Source organism: Populus alba, chromosome 13 (assembly GCF_005239225.2).
Source record: "Populus alba chromosome 13, ASM523922v2, whole genome shotgun sequence".
Taxonomy (NCBI): domain Eukaryota; kingdom Viridiplantae; phylum Streptophyta; class Magnoliopsida; order Malpighiales; family Salicaceae; genus Populus; species Populus alba.
The window spans coordinates 12,955,835-12,977,286 of record NC_133296.1 but is presented as its reverse complement, the minus strand read 5'-3'; the positions used below and the strand labels follow the sequence as shown (position 1 = coordinate 12,977,286).

Here is a 21,452-nt window from a genome sequence, read left to right as displayed (position 1 = left end):
TAAAATGTATTGGTAGAGCTCATAATTGGTGCAATATATTGCGGCGATTTAGGGTAGAAAGAAATTTAAGGATCTTAAATTAAGAGTACACATACGTGTAAAATGGTGTGAAGGGTTGTACCAAATTCCACGCATGGGGTTTTTTTTAAAAAAAAAAATAATGTTTTTTTATATCAAGAATAAATAAATAAAAATCTAAAAAATATATATTTTTGTTTTAGTTTAACGTGGATGTCCCGAACTTGCGCACACTTCGACTAATTCTCACGGACCCTGAAATTAACGACCATATAAACCTCTAGTGGCCATCATATAAGCAACCACATGGCTCGAACCTGAGACCACAGAAAAAGCAAATCTCTTGGTCCCAAGCTTTTATTATTGGACCACACCTAGATGGTTCTATATATATATATATATATATAATTGACTGGATTGGCTGGTAACAGGCTTGAACGAGTTCAATTAGGACTCTTTGAAAAGCTAGTTTTGTAGGGTCACTAAAATGGTATTGAGTGAGTTGTAGGCCATCGGCTGTGCCCCAAAAGGGTTTTTTTTTTCTCATCTTGTTTTGTTTTCACTGACCAAGTTTCGTTTTTCCCCCTTCTGATTTTAAGGTATTTTTTAAAATAAGTTATGTATACATTGAAAATAAATTGTTTTCAAAGCAATCTTAAATGCAGATCTAAGATTTGAATTTAAAAAATTAAAGAAAGAGCAAGCTTTCTTAATCATTTGACCTCTCTCTTAGAATTATTAACTAAATCGCGAGGAAAATCTTGTCGAATAAGCCGTGATTCTAGAAAAAAGTGTCCAATTCTCCAAAATAAATTACTTTTTTTTTTTTCTACATAATCTTTTGAAATGAGTTGTTTTCTAAATTCACCTCGCTTTTTTGATAAAAAGCACATATATAAAGTAAAAACGATTGATAAACATAATACCTTCTCACAAATTGTCTAGAATGGAATACACTCCTTTAATCAATAGTTTCATTTAAAAAGAATATATATATATATATACACACACACACAAACAACGAACTTCTTGATGATTTCAATTTTCGGTTTTTAAGTTGTACAAAGAAGGAAATTAAATGGATTGTTCAACGTGGTTGAGGAAGTTAGTAGTGTGGTCAAGGTACATTCAACTCAAGATAAGTTGAATTCATGTAATGTTTGAAATCATGGTAATTGTTATTTTTTAAAGTATTTTTTATTTAAAATAATATTTTTTTTATTTTTTAAAATTTATATTTGATATCAGCACATTCAAAACGATATCAAAAACATAAAAAATTATTTGAAAAAAATAAAACACAATCATGCCACAAACAACAACATAACATTACTAGGGATGAGTTTTTATTATTATTATTATTATTATTATTATTAATACAGATATTCAGGCTAACTTGTGCATATCTCGACTAATCTCATAGGTTTTGAAATTAATGACTATGTAAGTTATCAGTGACCCTGAAAAAACTTAAATTTATAATTATTTGAGAATAAACCTAAAACCATTAGCTACCTTTTAAAATTAAAATGAGTAATATTATGTGGTTCTGGTTTTTATTAATAAGGTCAAGATCGATGTCAACTATATTATTTTCATATGTTTAGAATTTAGCGGCTAGCTGGCTTGCAGAAAGATCGTGCTTTGACCGGAAAGGAAGGTAGAAATAGTTTTCACTAATACTATGGATTGCAATTAGAAATATCATGCATGGATCGGTGAGTGTTTAACAGCTTTTTATTTTTATTTTTTTTATTCGAAAAAAGAAAGAGGTAGTTTCACCAACTGATACATTATTATTAATTTAAGATGTAATTTCTTTTTAATGGTTTCGGATGAGGTGGCTTATCTTAACATTCAAGCTTAATTATTTTGGTAGGGTGCTAATTAATGAATGATGTGTGCCCATATAAAAATAAAACATTTCCACGTCTTGAGAATTGAGATTAACCAAATTTGGTTTCTTAATTATATAGTAATCCAAGAATTATGGATCGCACAATATAGAAATGCAATTAGGAAGTCATCTATTTATTTGAGAAATTTTAAAATACTCAATATTTAATTACCAATACCACTACCAGAAAATTAAAAAATACCAACATAATATTTTTTTTAATATCTAGAAAAGATTTTGTCGGCATTTAAAAAAAAAACAATGGAAATAGTGATGAAATACTGCTATAAAAAATAACTCATAGGGTTTTTTTAATTACATCAGCAATTACATCAGTATTTTTCAATACCAACAAAATCATCAATGGAATATTCGCTCTTAAAATAAGCTTTTATCACCTATTTTTTATCTTCCATCGCTATTTATTTTTTGATAGAAAATTCAGTTGGTGATTTCGTCACCAAGTTGCTACACTTTCTATAATTTTTACCGAAGTTCTAGAACGGGTTAAAATATTCCAATGAAATTTTCAATGAAAATGTAGACAAAATTCAATCGGTGATTCCGTCACCAAGTTGCTGGAAGTTTTTTTTTTGTTATGATGCTTAAACAAACAATTTCTTGCTCACAATAAACCCACAACCATAAATAGTGCAATTTTATATATAATAAACCCATAACAAAAAGCATAGGAGGTGATGTATATCCACAACAATCTTAAACCACAAATAGTGCAAATTCATCTCCAAAAAATTATTTCTATAAATTTCATAATGAATAAAGCTAAATGACCAGACATATGAGTTTTCACAATAGCAAATTCATATAAATAATGCATAATAATGAGATATATAGAATTTCATACATAAACATTAGCAAAAAAAAAATAGAAATGAACAATAAGAGATACTAGTAGAAACCACTCAAATTCCAATTGAAATACGCTAAGATCAACAAGGTGAAGTACACTTGGAACATCACAACAGAGATTCTGAAGGTGGAGGAGGAGGAGGGAGAGAAAAAGATATTGAACCAGAAGGTCTAGGAGCGGGAGAAAAATATACGCTTATAGTTTTACTTAGTTGAGCCTAATATATCCTATTTGTTTTAGGGGTTGTGCACTCATCTTCTTGATCTCAACAACCATTTGTTTTCGAACCTTTTTCTACAAAATCTTATGAAATTCCTGTGATGAATAACTTGGCCTGGAATGTTGAGTGCTTAAAATTGAGATAGTAAGGCCCTCCCTTAGTTCTCGGACCAATACGTTTTTCTACAATTTATATTGGGTCCATCACTTATAGTAGCCTTCAAGCACACTTGAGAAGGATGGGTGGAAATGTCTTCACCAAATTTTGCAACCGTGTTGGAAGTATAACTCTCGTATAAAAAAACATAAAGTTTCAAAATTTAATTACATTTCGTATTATTGATGCAAATAAACAATTTTAAACCAATAATAACCATCAAAAACACTTACAAAAAATACTTCTATTATTATTTTTTTTTATTAACTTTTTCTCCTTTTCCCTCTATATCCACCTTCTTAATATAAGTTTCCTCGTATAACTCCATTAGAGTCAATTCTCGACCTAGCTATTTTTCCTATAAATTAAATAGTTTGTTAGAAGTCTCACTAATAAACACATAATTAAAACTAAAAAAAATATATCACAATGAACTATTACTAGGCGCTTGGCATTTTGGTTAAATGAAATCACTTTTCCAGTGTGCTTGCTCATTGAAACATAAGTTTTTTTATTTCAATTTTATTTATTGAATCTTAAACTCCTTGCAAAAATCTTTGATAGCATAAATTCAAGATACATTGCCCAATTACAGTTTGTGAAATACTTCGATTTATACATTTTTCACTTCTCTATATTATTGAACTCAACTTTCTTCATTGCTTTTGTACGAGCATTGTAACAAAAATCATATAATTTGGTAAGGAAACAAAACAAGTTTAGAATAATATAACATTAGCATAACACTTAATTATAAGAACATATTGAATATTGGTTCTTTAAACCTACTTAAACAGTGTTTGTTTAAGAAGTTGCGTCTGTGTTTTGTTAAAAACACAAATGCAACCTGTCTGGTTATTGAAAAAACATTTGTTACTATTTATGGGTCCCACGGTCTGCTGCGTTTGAAACGCAAGAAAAAAAGAAACAGCTAGGAGCTACTTCTTGCGCGGCAAAATGCTGAGGTTTAGCTCCATTGTTCACTGAATAGTGGAACATGCCTCTACTGTTCACGTGAACTATTTTTTTTTTTTTTCAAAAAAACAGTGCAGTTAATTGATTTCACTCGCACAATTCACATAAACGTGAACAAAATTTTGTTTTTTTAAAAAAAAAAATTAGTTTAAGGTAATTTAAATTTACTCGTACTGTACTATCAATTTTATTCATGATAATATTTTACCTAATTTTGTAGTTCTTGTCGGATAAATTTTGTATGTAATGGAATTGTAAATAGTTTAATGGAACAATGATTTTTTTTTTATTTAAAGTATGATTTATTTCATGATATAATAGCAATAGTTAAATCCACAATATTTAAATTAAAAACCATCAATATTAATATATTTTAAAAAAAAATATTTTATAACCTCAATTTCAAAAGCATTCTTAACCAAACACATTAAACTACTTTTTCTTCAACCTCAATTTGAACCACAGTTTTAATCAAACAACTATTTTTTCAAACCAACCTCAACTAAAAGTACTTTTTATAAAAACATTTTTTTTCAAACCACAACCACAACAGCTGCCGCAATATCAAACACATTCTTAAACACACTATGGTTTTCCCATGCTCTCATCGCAAATATTGAGAAATTGTCCTTCCATTTTATTATTCATTTGCCAATGGTATACTTATTAACAAGATTTGTATTTTTTTTTTCATTCAATATTTGTTTCCTTCTGAAATTACTAGCCAAAAGTTTTCATCACAATTTTCATTGGTAATTAAACTGTGATAAAATATTTTTCTTTGGTGTTTATGTTGTTTTTCCCAATTTTCTAGTAATGCACTTCCCTAACAAGTCTACATTAAAAAAAAATAGATACCAAGATGAAATTAAAAGAAAAAAAACATCTAAACCTATTAAAAGTGATAGGAATGTATGCTACACACACATATATTCTACTTGCTATTTCTCTCTTAGTTTTTTTATATGTCTATCTCTTTTTTAATGAGTAAATATTTATTCTTATTTTTTAAAATATCATAAAATTTCTCATGTCTTTGAGATATCAATAACTAGCAATTCTCCATAGATTCATTATTAAAGCCAATAAACGATCTTTTTCAAGTTAAAATATACCTTTACGGTCTGTTTTAAAAACTTTGTGACGGGTAATGCTAATCTTATATAATTATCAAAATCCACTTATTGAAAAAAAAAATACTAATTATAATTATGGATTTTTATCATAGTTTTAAAATCTGACCCAGCCAGACAAGTTGATCCGGGACCAAACCGATCTAGGGTTGGAACCGAGCTGGATTGAAGAAAAAATAAGGGAAGGAAAAATCTAGTGTAACCCGGCTAACCTGTCGGGTTGACTAGGTCAAAAACCCGATTGCAACCCGTTAACTTTTGTTTTTTTTTTACTAAAATGACATCATTTTATTTTAAAAAAAAATTGACTTAGACGATCCGGTGACCCAGTCAAAACCTAGAACTCGGGTCTTGGACTAAGCCAGGTCTAAAAACTATAGATTTTATTAATAACTCTCATAAATATGGTTTATATTTTTTGACGAGTACTATAAGACAGATATGTGAGATTAGCATTAAAATGACTTGAACTGTAATTCACATCTACTTTCATACTTGATTTGTAATTTCATTAATCTATGCTCTAGAAAAACCTATTAATATATCTTTAAATATGACATCATTAAAAAATAATCAATCAATTATAACTTTAGTTTGTTCTTAGAAACAAACGGTCATACGGGCAACATGTGATCATTTTAATAGAATTTATATAAAAAAAAAAAATTCTCTTAAATCAATAAAAAAACCTCTTCAACTAGAAAAAAGAAAAGAAAAGAAAAGTAAGGTTCATGTTCTTTACATTTTATAGTTTCAAAATATATGGAGTTTGCTCAAATTTAAATCCCTACACACACATGTGTGTGTGTTTTTATTAATTTAAAGGAGTATTTTTTATTAATTTATAATGAAATTGCTCATATTGCATATGTGATCATCAATTTTAACGAATCATTGTCTCCATGTATATATCTCACTCACATCATGCTAGCAACGAGTCACTACACCTCATATACTCGATCAATAAAATATTGATCCGATCGCTTTTAAAGTAATTTATATAGTTAATTACATTTAATTCATATAGTGATTATTATTTTTATTAAAAATAATATTATTATTTTTTAATTAAATTTTCTTGATTTTAACTAGATCAATCAAGTCATTAAAAAAACCAATTCAAAGCAATTATTAATCATCAAGTTAATATTTTTTTCATGCTTAACTTTGAAATAAACCTAAAACATATTTGAAATCATGATTATTCACAAAACATAGACGAAGAGTCTATCCTTTTTTCTTCTTTTTTTCTTGTATTATGATTTTTATTTGCATTCATTTTTTAATTTTTAATTTTAGCTCTAATTTGTTTTATAGAAAAATTATATTTATTTTATTCTTATATAAAAACATGCATAAAAAAAAAAAGTTATTACCACTCCAATAATATTGATCCTATCGCATTTACAACTAATTTATATAAAGTTAATTATATTTAATTCATATAGCCATTAGGTCAAAGGGAGGTTAAAGCCATGTGGAAATGTAGAGGTTCAAGTACTAGTTGATATCCAAGAATAAGTATAAGTCATTATTTAAGATTTTGGTAGCGGTTCAAAAAAAACCTTTTATTTATAAATATATTAAAATAATATTTTTTTATTTTTTAAAAAAATATTTTTAATATCAGCATATTAAAATAATAATAAAAATATATAAAAATATAATTTTTAATTAAAAAAAATTAAAAAACAAAAAAACACGATTTCACCGAATTTTCAAACTAAAACATAAAGCAAGCAGGCAGCATGGTGCTGATGTTGCCAAATCGACACTCCCCATGTGCTCTCTATTTCACCGTACACTCACTTTTTTCTTCTTCTTTTTTTAGGGTTTAGTACATTTCAAAGTCATGCTGGAGGAATCCACGCCTAGACATGGGTTTAGATCCAAGTTGGTCGGATATCAGGAATGAGAATGACTTGACGTTTTCTATTTTGATGCGATCATTCCATGAATAATGCATGATTCGTTGATATTTCACACTACTCATAAAAAAACATAGTGCTAAAAAAACCAAAATTGTTTTGCTAAAGGTCACTTAAAATGAAATTTCAGTTAGAATGCAATGTTAAAAATCACTACTAAAAAAAAACCTATTAACAACTAGCTAGTTCGTTGCAAATAAAATTAAAATATATTACTAATAAAACTTAATAATAAAATTAACAACGAATAATTTCAGATACAAATAATAAATGCTATTTTTTTAACAACGGATTATCAATTGTTGATTTCTTCAGCAACAACTTATCCATTGCTAAAATTTGATTGCTGATTATATAAATTAGTAATGGATATTTCATTGCTAATCATCATTACTAATCAACAATGGATATTTTGTTGTTGATCCGTTGTTAATTAGCGATGGAAACTTTGTTGCTAATCCGTTGTTAATTTGTTCATTAACTATTTTTTAAAACATGAATTTTTTAAATTATGTTTTCCATTTATTGATTTTTTTTAATTATTAGTGGATATTTCAAAAATTGTAGATAAATATATAAATAACATAAATTAATACTAGAAATTATTTTATCAATAATAATAAGTCAAATAAAAATAAGTTTCATAATAAGTTTCTAAATCTTGTTAAACTTACATCAAAATAGATAAGTCATAATTTAATAAATATGTTCTATCATAAAAGTGGCGGTGGAAACGAACCAAAACATTATTGACCATCATAAGGTAGGATCGGTTTATGGTGGTCGAGGCCTGGGTTGATATACTGGATTAGATAATAAGTGTCGTCATTTATGGAGCCATATGTAATGGCATAGGTGAAGCCATAGGTGCCAACATACCTAGGTCCATATTTGATGCTCAAGCTTGGTATCCCATGTTACCAAGAAATTTTTTGATAGAAGTCATCTTCTATTGTAATAATAAAATATAATCATTTCTTTTCTTTACTTGCTCTTTTAATGCCTGAATTGCAAAAACAATTATATATTAATTTATGTTTTCAATCAATTAAATGGTCATACAAACTTAAATGCCTTCACTGGAAATTCCTTTAATTCCTTCTTTTCAGTCCTCACTTCCCTAAAAAACTATTTTTTACATTAATTATATCTAAGAGGTTCGTACTTCATTTTGGTCTTCACTATAATAAATAACTGTTTTTTACTACATTAACACTCTTTGCATCTAATTAAGCTATGATGTGCATAGAAAGAAAGAAAGAAAATAAGTGGGAGTTACCATCACACAATAGTTTAATAATTTCAAATTTATTATTATAAGTGAAAAAAAATAACACACAATCTAAGAAAACACCAAGAATCCCACTCAAAACCATGAAATTCCATTTTCCACAAAATTCATCTATGATAAGAGAAGTCTCTTATAATTTCGTTAGATTTTCATTATATATAGATTTCTGCATCCATCTACCAAAATATTCAACTACCTATCACATACACCCAATTCTACAATGCTAGTTGATTTCATCAACACATAATTATGTCTAAAATAAAAATGTATAATCTCATACCTTAAACTCTTTAAAGAGTTCATCTCTATTATGCTAGTGTTAAGAAATTAAAAAAAAAAAAATTAGCCTGTAATGAGCAAGTTTAGCATTGCAAGAAGACTAATAAGTCGAATTTCCCAAGTAAAAGTTCCATATTTATCATAGGAATTAATTATTTTGATGCCACATAGATTGAATTGATGAAACACTAATATGAATGTAGCAAGAATTTCCTACCGTTCACATTTCTCATATTGTTTTTGGTCAAATTTTTGTTCATAGTAAAACAATATACCTGATATATGTTTTACTCTAAACATTCATTCACCCCTCAAAAATAAATCACCTTTTCCCAGCTTGGTGATGTAAGGTGTATGAGATATATAGGGCCAATTCTATAAGAAATGCCATGACATTAAGATGACCTTCTAATGCCTTTTTCTCAAGTACATGTATGCAAATAGGATAAGCGATTGGTTAATTCATGGATGAATGGGTGAAAATGACAATCACAAGGTTTTCTGTTAAAAGAGGAACAAAAGTAATCGTCAAGGAGAAAAAAAATTTGACTTTATTTATCTGTAAATTAGAGAGTTAAGAGTGTAAATTTTCTGCTCAAAACAAGATGAGAAATGAAAAACATTGATGACGAACAATTTCACTCTCTTTTATCTACTATGTCTAACAATACCAAACAAGAACAATTTCACTAGAGAGAGGTTGATGATGAAGAAGATGAGTGAAAATGATGTAATATGCAAAAAATTGTTAACCAACCAAACACCTTTCAAAGCACGCGAGTAAAATTCAAGACCTAACTTTTATTTACGGGCCCTAACACACATTACTCATTTCTCATCTGAAAAAACAACACACATACACCCAGCAAAACAAAACAAAAACCAAAACCCTAGAAAAAACCTCACTACCTAAACAAGCAACAATGGAATCGTCACAAAACTATGAAGATAAACAACATTACATTAAGAATTAGAAACATTAGCATGTGATAACAATCATATTTAACAAATTATTTGCAATAGATCTACAAAATTATTTTATAAAATTAGTTAATAAAACAATAAATATTATCTCTAAATCACAAATACAATCTCTCAAATATGAATTTCTGATTATACTTGCTATCTTAATTTGTCACACCACATTTGTTATTTGTAAGATGGAATTCTTGGAAGCGCAGACAAATGATGTTTTTGAAAAATGATGTCTTGGGAACATATATTCATGGAGAGGAATTTGCAAGAGTGACAAAGATTAGATTTTTGGAGAAGGAATAAAAATGAACATATGCGTTAGGGTTCTTTTGAAGAATGAAAGGAATTTTTCTTGAGATTTGTATTTGTCAGCTGTGTGTGTTTTTTTTTTTCAAGATGTACATGGACCAATTAATTATTAACATGTCATTATTGTTTAATGTTTTTATGTAAAAGTCAAAATCTAATTTTTTTTGTGCTGGCTTTGAAGTGTTGCCATAAATAGGCCTGCTAAAAAATAACCAAAATTATTAGTAAACATTAAACAATGTGGTAAAATCATAAACATGGCTTTTTGTTACTTGTTTCGTTCATCATGGTATGATAATTTTCTAAGATCGGGATTGACGCAGCCATTGTATCACTATTTCGTTAATTTTCAATGTTTCTAAATTACTTTTTAGATTATTTTAACATATTAATATCAGAAATAAAATTTAAAAATAAAATAAAATATTATTTTAATATGTTTTTATAAAAAAATCTTAAAAAACAATATCGGCTGCGGCAATAAACACCACCCTAAATCCCTCTCCATGCAGGTTGTCTCATGGATAATCATTCTACTGTGGATGGGTTTGGGGCCCAATTCTACAAAGTTTCTTTCTTTCTTGCCTGTAATCACAAAATGATTGCTCACATCAAATTTGATAGCTAGCCGCCCTAGATTTGGGTTTGTTTTATTTTTTATTATGGCGTAGCAATTAATTTTAAGGGCTTGAAAAATTGACCTTGTTATAAACACATTTTAGTGATGGAATGTATTTTTTTATTATTATTATTTATATAGGGTGTTCGGACCAATTTGTGTGAAACTCGACTAATTTTCACGGACCCTGAAATTAACGACAAGATAAGCTTCCAGTGGTCATTAATATTGGCAATTATAGGGTTGGAATCTAAGATTACAAAGACAGTAAATTTCTTGATCTCAAGCTTTTACTACGAGTGTGTTTGGCAGTGTGGTAACGATTTCTTTTTAAATAACTTTTTGTGCCGAAATGCATGTCAATGATTTTTTTTTTATTTTTAAAAAATTATTTTTGATATCAGCACATCAAAATGATTCAAAAAGGTACAAACCGTATTAAATTTTAACAAAAAAATAAAAAAAACTTTTAAATTTTTTAAAAACATGTTTCAACCTCCAAACGCTACCTAAACCACCTACTGGATGGTTAAGAAACTTTCAGTGATGAAATGGAATTTTGCTGATTAAGAAACTTTCCCAAAGCATGGCTTCTTTTTAAATCAACTAATTAATTTAATAAAAAGGAATTATATCTCCTAAAACATCTTCATGATGGCATGTGGGACCCAAATGTTGAGAAAAAATTGTCGTGCGGGGTGTCAATAATGCCGCACCGAAAAGTAATTAGTAATTAGTAATTAGCAACCATTTATCATCTGCTTTATGTGAAGGCACCAAAATAGGCCATTGACTGGTCGCAGAGAGGAATGTATTGAACCCTTTTTTTGTAATTAAGACTTGAGAAATAGTTGTGTAAAATCAGCTGCCGACTCAATCGTAAACTAAGTTGATCAAGCCATTTATACATCATCGTGAAAATATTGGTAATTGTTTTTTTGAATGTTATCGGAAATATATTTTCTAAAATATATATATAAAAATAAATTAATTGTGTATTTAGAAATGTAATACAAAATATTTTTAAAAAATACTTTCTGTTTGATAATATATCAAAATATTTTTATTTTTAATATTAACAAGTTAAAATCATCAAAAAAATACTAAAAAAAAAATCAATACAATATCTTTTTTTAGGTAGTCACAATTTTAAAATGCATCTAAATATTCAATATCAATGATTGATTTAGAGGTTCAATAAAGAGCTTTTTATTTATCGTAAACCTGAGTGGGGAAGAATATAAGAAAAATATCGAAGATTCGGCTGAAAAGGAAGGTACGTGGCTTCAAATGGAGCTATAAGGGGGTTGTCACAGTGTATGCTGCAAACGGCTGGTCCAGCCACTTGAGTGGCATTTAATAAAACTTATAAAATGCGTAATTTTTTTTATTTTTTATTTCCTTAATTTATAGGGCAAGATATAACTATGAAACTTGCTGTGTTGTATTGTGTTGTCCTCTTTAGAAACTCTCAATTATAGCAGCAGCCCTAGTAATAATTTGATTTTGCCAAACTCTGTTCTTGAATATCACGATGCCATGCGTTTTTAGGAGGACAATTGATTAATATACTACCCCTTTTTATGATAAATTATTTAATTATTTAATCTTATTTGCAAGTGAATTTAATCTTCATATTATTATTTAGAGTTTGTTTTTTAAAAAATAATCATAAAAAATAATATTTTGTTAATGTATGATTGGATCAAAGAAATAACGGTTGTTTTTTAAAATATTTTTTATTTAGAAATATTTTGAAATAATATTTTTAAAATTTTTAAAATTTACTTTTAATATCAATATATCAAAGCAATCTAAAAATATAAAAATTTTAATTTTAAAAAAAAAACTTAAAAAAATTTCAACCTTTTCGTATACACAAAGCTATTAAAAATGTCTTTAGAAAAAAAAAATATAATGTCATATCAATTACACCATGACATCATGGGCTTGGGCCCACCTAGCAAATGAAGGCCAGTTTCTAATTGGACCTTTGTGCTAGTTTATTCCTGTATTCAAGTGGTGATGGATTTTGAAGTTTCAACTTTCATAATGCAATGATGTGATCTTTGAAAGTCAAACGACTTTACGAGACAGAAAGGACAAAGCCCACTCACTCTCAAACGGGTTAGTAAAGGACATCCGGGTCTAGAAGACTGCAGCTGAACCTGCCGTGAAATGGTGGCACGTGGAGGAAAGTGGAAGTTCTGTAGCCGGAAAGCTTCTTCTGGGTTCGTTTTGATTAACAGGCTTCCTCCATGCCTTTCAAAGTTTCAACGGACAGCAGTTAAGCATGTTGGGCTGGGCCTTATGAGAAGGCCGGGCCTCCTTCAGAAGAGTGACATGGGTTGTACAAAGTCCATCTTAAAAATCATGGTTTGAAATAACATATGAGGAATTATCCTGCTCCTCTCCCCGCATAAATGAAAATGGATCGTCAATAATTTTATATATCAAAAGAAGCACAACTTGGGATATACTTCATATATATATATATATATATATATATATATATTTGGAAAATTAATTCTTACAAAACATAAACGAGAATAGTTTGATGGCTAGTTTGTTGTGTTATGTAAATAATTTTTAAAAAACATTAATCATAGCAGAATTCATAAATTCACACACCAAGAGAGATTCTTACAAAGCTTTTTTACACGTGAAAATACATATAAATGGTAAAAGGATTGTGCCTCAGAAACCATGGGTATATGCTGTTAAATAATATTTATGTAGTATTATTTATTAAGGGTAGAATAGTACTTTCAGTTTAACCTATATATACTTTATTTGTATTTAGGTTAATACTAAGCATTCATAATATACAGATTATTCAGAATTCTAGCCTCCCTTTTGTGTTTGATCTCAATAAGTTTAACATGATATCAGAGCTGGTTTTATGAAACGAGGCTTAATCCCAAATACAGCTTCGCGGATCCAATTTTTTTTGGAGTGATATTTTGTCTTCCGCTTCTGCAAAATTAGGTATTTCGACAGTTTCTGCAATTAATTTGGTATTTCATCTTCCCTTCAGCATCTGCAATTTGGTATTTGCGTTCAGTTTTTGCAAATTTGTTTTGTGTTTTGGAGTAATCATTTAATTTCGAGAAGAGATTTGTTTAGTTTCTGCAATTTAGTATTTTGTTTCCGCTGCTTTTGCATTCTGGTTATTTGTGATTGCTGATTATGGCTACTGAAAGAGATGATTCACTTTAGTCTGTGAGTGTGAGGTTGGATGGGAAGAATTATTCGTATTAGAGTTATGTGATGAGAAATTTTCTTAAGGGTAAGAAGATGTGGGGGTATGTTAGTGGGACTTATATGATACATAAGAATGTTGAGGAGGGAGATGTTGTTTTGATAGATACATGGGAAGCAAATAATGCAAAGATCATTACTTGGATCAACAATTTGTTGAGCATTCGATAGGTATGCAGTTGGCGAAGTATGAGACAGCAAAAGAGGTTTAGGATCATCTGCAAAGGTTATTCACACAATCAAATTTTGCAAAACAGTATCAATTAGAGAATGACATACGAGCTCTTCATCAGAAGAATATGAGTATCCAAGAGTTTTATTCTGCTATGACAGATCTTTGGGATCAATTGGCTCTTATAGAATCGGCAGAATTAAAGGCATGTGGTGCCTATATTGAGCGTAGAGAGCAGCAACGATTGGTACAATTTTTAACAGTACTTCGCAGTGATTTCGAAGGACTTAGGGGTTCAATTCTGCATCGTTCTCCATTGCCTTCTGTTGACTCTGTTGTTAGTGAGTTATTGGCTGAAGAAATACGTCTTCAGTCTTATTCTGAAAAGGGAATTTTTTCTGCTTCGAATCCTTCAGTATTAGCAGTGCCTTCTAAGCCATTCTCTAATCATCAGAATAAGCCTTACACAAGGGTTGGCTTCAATGAGTGCAGTTTCTGTAAGCAGAAAGATCATTGGAAGGCTCAGTGTCCTAAGTTGAGACAGCAGAATCAAGCTTGGAAGTTTGGCAATCAGTCACAATCTAATGCTCATAGACCACCTCAAGGTTATAAACCACCACACCACAATACTGCAGCAGTAGCTTCCTCAAGTTCTATTACCGATCCTAATATTTTGGCTGAGCAATTTCAGAAGTTTCTCTCCTTGCAGCCACAAGCAATGTCCGCTTCTTCTTCCATAGGTCAGTTGCATCATAGTTCCTCAGGTATGTCACACTCTGAAGGGTCTATCTCCTTTTGAAAAGTTATATGGGTATGTTCCTGATTATTCCTCATTTAGAGTCTTTGGTTGTACTTGTTTCGTTCTTCGTCCTCATGTAGAACGAAGTAAGTTATCCTCTCGATCCGCTATTTGTGTTTTTCTAGGCTATGGTGAAGGTAAAAAGGGTTATCGTTGTTTTGATTCAATAACTCAGAAACTTTATGTGTCTCGTCATGTTGTCTTCCTTGAGCATATACCTTTCTTTTCTATTCCATCCACTACTCATAACCTGACCAAATCTGATGTTATTAGTATAGATCCGTTTTCTGAGGATTCTGATATCTCTCCCCATGTTCTATCAATTTGTACTCATAACTCTGCAGGTACTGGTACTTTACTCTCTGGCACACCTGAAGCTTCATTCTCATCTACAGCCCCTCAAGCTTCATCTGAGATTGTGGATCCACCTCCACGTCAGTCCATCCGTATTCGTAAGTCTACAAAACTACCAGATTTTGCTTATTCTTGTTATTCTTCATCATTTACTTCCTTTTTAGCTTCTATTCATTGTCTCTTTGAGCCCTCTTCCTATAAAGAGGCAATTCTTGATCCGCTTTGGCAGCAAGCTATGGATGAGGAACTTTCTGCTTTGCATAAGACAGATACTTGGGATCTGGTTCCTCTACCTCCTGGTAAGAGTGTTGTTGGTTGTCGTTGGGTGTATAAGATCAAGACTAATTCTGATGGGTCTATTGAGCGATACAAAGCTAGGCTGGTTGTAAAAGGATACTCTCAACAGTATGGTATGGACTATGAGGAGACATTTGCCCCGGTTGCAAAAATGACTACTATTCGTACTCTTATTGCTGTAGCTTCGATTCGTCAATGGCATATTTCTCAGCTTGATGTTAAAAATGCCTTCTTGAATGGAGATCTTCAAGAAGAAGTTTATATGGCACCCCTTTCACATGACTCTGGATATGTTTGTAAGCTTAAGAAAGCATTATATGGTCTCAAACAAGCACCTCGTGCTTGGTTTGAGAAATTCTCTATTATGATCTCGTCTCTTGGCTTTGTTTCTAGCAGTCATGATTCTGCTCTTTTTATCAAGTGCACTGATGCAGGTCGTATCATTCTGTCTTTATATGTTGATGACATGATTATTACTAGTGATGATATTGATGGTATTTCAGTTTTGAAGATAGAGTTGGCTAAACGATTTGAAATGAAGGATTTGGGTCATCTTCGATATTTCCTGGGTATTGAGGTAGCATATTCACCTAGAGGTTACCTTCTTTCTCAATCGAAATATGTTGCAGATATTCTTGAGCGGGCTAGACTTACAGATAACAAGACTGTTGATACTCTTATTGAGGTTAATGCAAGGTACTCTCCTTCTGATGGTTTACCTTTGATAGATCCTACTTTATACCACACTATTGTTGGGAGTTTGGTATATCTCACCATTACTCGTCCAGATATTGCATATGTTGTTCATGTTGTTAGTCAGTTTGTTGCTTCTCCTACTACTGTTCACTGGGCAGCTGTTCTTCGTATTTTGCGATATCTTCGGGGTACAGTTTTTCAGAGTCTTTTACTCTCATCCACCTCTTCCTTGGAGTTGCGTGCATACTCTGATGCTGATCATGGTAGTGATCCCACAGATCGCAAGTCTGTTACCGGGTTTTGTATCTTTTTAGGTGATTCTCTTATTTCTTAGAAGAGCAAGAAACAATCTATTGTTTCTCAATCATCCACCGAAGCAGAATATCGTGCCATGGCATCTACCACCAAAGAGATTGTTTGGTTACGTTGGTTACTTGCTGATATAGGAGTTTCCTTTTCTCATCCTACTCCTATGTATTGTGACAACCAGAGTTCTATTCAGATTGCTCACAACTCGGTTTTTCATGAGCGCACTAAGCACATTGAGATCGATTGTCATCTTACTCGTCATCATCTCAAGCATGGCACCATTACTTTGCCTTTTGTTCCTTCTTCCTTGCAGATTGCAGATTTCTTCACCAAGGCGCATTCCATCTCTCGTTTTCGTTTTCTGGTTGGCAAACTCTCGATGCTTACAGCTGCCACATCGTGAGTTTGAGGGGAGATGTTAAATAATATTTATGTAGTATTATTTATTAAGGGTAGAATAGTACTTTCAGTTTAACCTATATATACTTTATTTGTATTTAGGTTAAGACTAAGCATTCATAATATACAGATTATTCAGAATTCTAGCCTCCTTTTTGTGTTTGATCTCAATAAGTTTAACATATGCATGGCCCTTAGGCAGTTGGGTGAGAAGAGTCCAAGGCTATGCCACAGAGACCTTTTTCGGCTTCTGTGTCTCTCTGCATCCTTATGTATCCTTCCTCGCCCCAGCTAGTGCCCCATGAATTCTTGACAAGCCAATATTTGGTACCGTCACTGGTTTCTCCATAGCAAACTGCTGCAACACCGTGATCCAACTCAGTTCCACATTGTCCTGTGAAAACACCACTCGAATAGAATTGAAAGTCAGAGCCTCCTGCATCAATGGACACAGAAATTGGCTGATTGGCCACAGCCTTCAACAACGCTGCCTGACTGTTAGCCGGAACACTTTCATAGCCGGTTATCTTGGCTATGCGGGATGCCTCCTTTTTTGAGTTGCAAGTCCCATCAGCTGCCTGGTAAGGGTAGTTAGCGTCAGTTGTGATGCCATGGTTCTTGATTATGAAATCAAAACCATCTTCCATGAGACCACCCTCACATCCTTTATCCTCGCCTTGGGTGTCGCAGTCTACAAGCCCTTGCTCTGATAGGGAGACCAATTTACCTGTGGTAAGTTGATTGATGCGCTCGGTAGCTGCTACGGTGGAGAAGGCCCAGCAGCTGCCTGTTTTTGTTCCAAACAAAATCAGCATCAATGATGACATTGATTCATGAACATGTAAGATCTAGTATTTAGCATAAAATTAATCAGTGGCAGGGGGAAAATGCTTGGTGCAGTATTAAAGTTTACCGCACTGTCCTTGGTCCTTGATAGGAGTAACAACACCTTTCTTTCTCCAGTCCATGGTAGCAGGAACAACAGTAACATTTTCATACTTGAATGATGTTACTTTCGTTGGCCTTGTCTGAAGTGGCCTCCTATAACCATTATGGGCGACCTTGAGCTCTTCATTGGTTAAGTCTGCAAATTTATTAACACTTAGCTTATACGGTTTGTTTCCAGCAGTATTGAATGATTCTATGTATTCAACATTGTCCTTGAATATCTCGAACCGTCTTTCTTTCTCTGCAGCATCTGCAGAGACCATTCCGTAAGTTGCCATTCATTGCTCATGCCTGGCAGACATGGATGGCTCTTGGAGCTCCCGAGAAGCTACTTCATAAGCCCACGTTCCCAAAATGAGGATGAATGCGAAGAAACATTGCCGTTTGCATATCGAAACCATGGTTTATCTAGATGATGTAGTTAATCTGTGTGAGCTAGAAATGAATGAGCTGAACATACGCAGCGAACCTCTATATATTGTATGATAATGTTCCTGTTTGATTGCTTTATGAACCTATATGCACTTGTTTAGGAAGATAAAGACACCTCACATGCTTAGATCAACCGGCAAATTGCATATGATTTAGATGGCCGGGTAGTAGTGTACCGTGCAGTCTGCTCTGATACATGGCTAAATATTTTTTTCAACTATCTAAATGTGTTTTTATGGTACAAAACAAAAAATATAACCTGAAGGAAATGATTTTTGAGTATTTAATAATTGTGTTGACAGTAATTGTAGTCTTTAGTCTTGGCAGGATCATGCTGCCTCTAATATTGTCAACTGTGTTCAAATTCATAGGCAGCTTATACTAACTTCAATTGAAGTATCTAAAAATTCATGTGAAGCATGTCTGTGTTAAATAATATCTATGTTGTCTTATTTATTAAGGGTAGAATAGTACTTTCAATTTAACCTATATATACTTTATTTGTAATTAGGTTAAGACTATGCATTCATAATATACAGTTTATTCAGAATTATAGCCTCCTTTTTGTGTTTGATCTCAATTAGTTTTAACATGGTATCAGAGCTGGTTTTATGGAACGAAGCTTAATCCCAAATACAGCTTCGCGGATCCAACTCTGCGGTGAGTTGGCTGGGGGTTTGCAGGGGGCAGCGCGCCCCTGCCGGGGTTCGGGGCGTTCGCGGATCCAATTTTTTTTTGGAGTGATATTTTGTCTTCCGCTTCTGCAAAATTAGGTATTTCGACAGTCTCTGCAATTATTTTGGTATTTCGACAGTTTCTGCAATTATTTTGGTATTTCGTCTTCCCTTCAACTTCTGCAATTTGGTATCTGCGTTCAGTTTTTGCAAATTTGTTTTGTGTTTTGGGAGTAATCGTATAATTTCGAAAAGATATTTGTTTAGTTTCTGCAATTGAGTATTTTGTCTTCCGCTGCTTTTGCATTCTGGTTATTTGTGATTGTTGATTATGGCTACTGAAAGAGATGATTCGCTTCAGTCTGTGAGTGTGAGGTTGGATGGGAAGAACTATTCATATTGGAGTTATGTAATGAGAAATTTCCTTAAGGGTAAGAAGATGTGGGGGTATGTTAGTGGAACTTATGTGATACCTAAGAATATTGAGGAGGGGGACGCTGGTTTGATAGATACATGGGAAGCAAATAATGCAAAGATCATTACTTGGATCAACAATTCTGTTGAGCATTCAATAGGTACGCAGTTGGCGAAATATGAGACAGCAAAAGAGGTTTGGGATCATCTGCAAAGGTTATTCACACAATCAAATTTTGCAAAACAGTATCAATTAGAGAATGACATACGAGCTCTTCATCAGAAGAATATGAGTATTCAAGAGTTTTATTCTGCTATGACAGATCTTTGGGATCAATTGGCTCTTACTGAATCGACAGAATTAAAGGCATGTGGTGCCTATATTGAGCGTAGAGAGCAGCAAAGATTGGTACAGTTTTTAACAGCACTTCGCAGTGATTTCGAAGGACTTAGAGGTTCAATTCTGCATCGTTCTCCACTGCCTTCTGTTGACTCTGTTGTCAGTGAGTTATTGGCTGAAGAAATACGTTTTCAGTCTTATTCTGAAAAAGGAATTCTTTCTGCTTCAAATCCTTCTGTACTAGCAGTACCTTCTAGGTCATTCTCTAATCATCGGAATAAGTCTCACACAAGGGTTGGCTTCGATGAGTGCAGCTTCTGTAAGCAGAAAGGTCATTGGAAGGCTCAGTGTCCTAAGTTGAGACATCAGAATCAAGCTTGGAAGCCTGGAAATCAGTCACAATCTAATGCTCATAGACCACCTCAAGGTTATAAACCACAACACCACAATACTGCAGCAGTAGCTTCCTCGAGTTCTATTACCGATCCTAATATTTTAGCTGAGCAATTTCAGAAGTTTCTCTCCTTGCAGCCACAAGTAATGTCCGCTTCTTCTTCCATAGGTCAGTTGCCTCATAGTTCCTCGGGTATGTCACATTCTGAATGGGTCTTGGATTCTGGTGCTTCTCATCATATGTCTCCAGATTCCTCATCTTTTACCTCTGTATCCCCTTTAACCTTCATTCCTGTTATGACTGATGATGGCACTCAAATGCCCTTAGCAGGTGTTGGTTCTGTTGTCACACCTCACATGTCTCTCCCTAATGTTTATCTTATTCCACAACTCAAATTGAATCTTGCGTCTGTTGGTCAAATATGTGATTCTGGTGATTATTTAGTCATGTTTTCTGGTTCCTTTTGTTGTATACAGGATCTGCAGTCTCAGAAGCTGATTGGGACAGGCCGTAGGGAGAATGGACTATATATTTTGGATGAGTTAAAAGTGCCAGTTGCTGCTGCTGCCGCTGCTACTACTACAGTTGATTTGTCTTCCTTTCGTTTGAGTATTTCATCTTCTAGTTTTTATTTATGGCATTCCCGTCTAGGTCATGTTTCGTCTTCTCGTTTGAGATTTTTGGCATCCACAGGAGCTTTAGGAAATTTGAAAACTTGTGACATTTCTGATTGTAGTGGATGTAAATTGGCAAAATTTTCCGCCTTACCTTTTAATCGAAGTATTTCTGTTTCTTCTTCACCATTTGATTTGATTCATTCTGATGTATGGGGACCTTCTCCTGTTGCCACAAAAGGAGGGTCTCGATATTATGTCTCTTTTATTGATGATCATACTCGTTATTATTGGGTTTATTTAATGAAACATCGTTCTGAATTCTTTGAGATATATGCAGCTTTTCGAGCTCTTATCAAAACTCAATATTCTACTGTGATCAAATGCTTTAGATGTGATTTAGGTGGGGAATACACTTCTAATAAATTTTGCCAATTGCTTGTCCTAGATGGAACCATCCACCAAACTTCATGTACAGATACTCCTGAGCAAAATGGTGTTGCTGAAAGAAAACATAGGCACATTGTCAAAACTGCTCGTTCTCTCTTGTTGTCTGCTTTTGTTCCTAGTGAGTTTTGGGGAGAAGCTGTTCTTACTGCTGTAAGCTTGATTAATACAATTCCATCTTCTCATAGTTCGGGTCTATCTCCTTTTGAAAAGTTATATGGGTATGTCCCT

General features: G+C 32.3%; 1 pseudogene; it reads right to left on the bottom strand.

Moving 5' to 3' along the window:
* Positions 1-17,152: 17,152 nt before the first annotated feature.
* On the bottom strand, positions 17,153-18,555 carry LOC118043639 (senescence-specific cysteine protease SAG39-like; annotated as a pseudogene).
* Between the last annotated feature and the right edge of the window lie 2,897 nt (positions 18,556-21,452).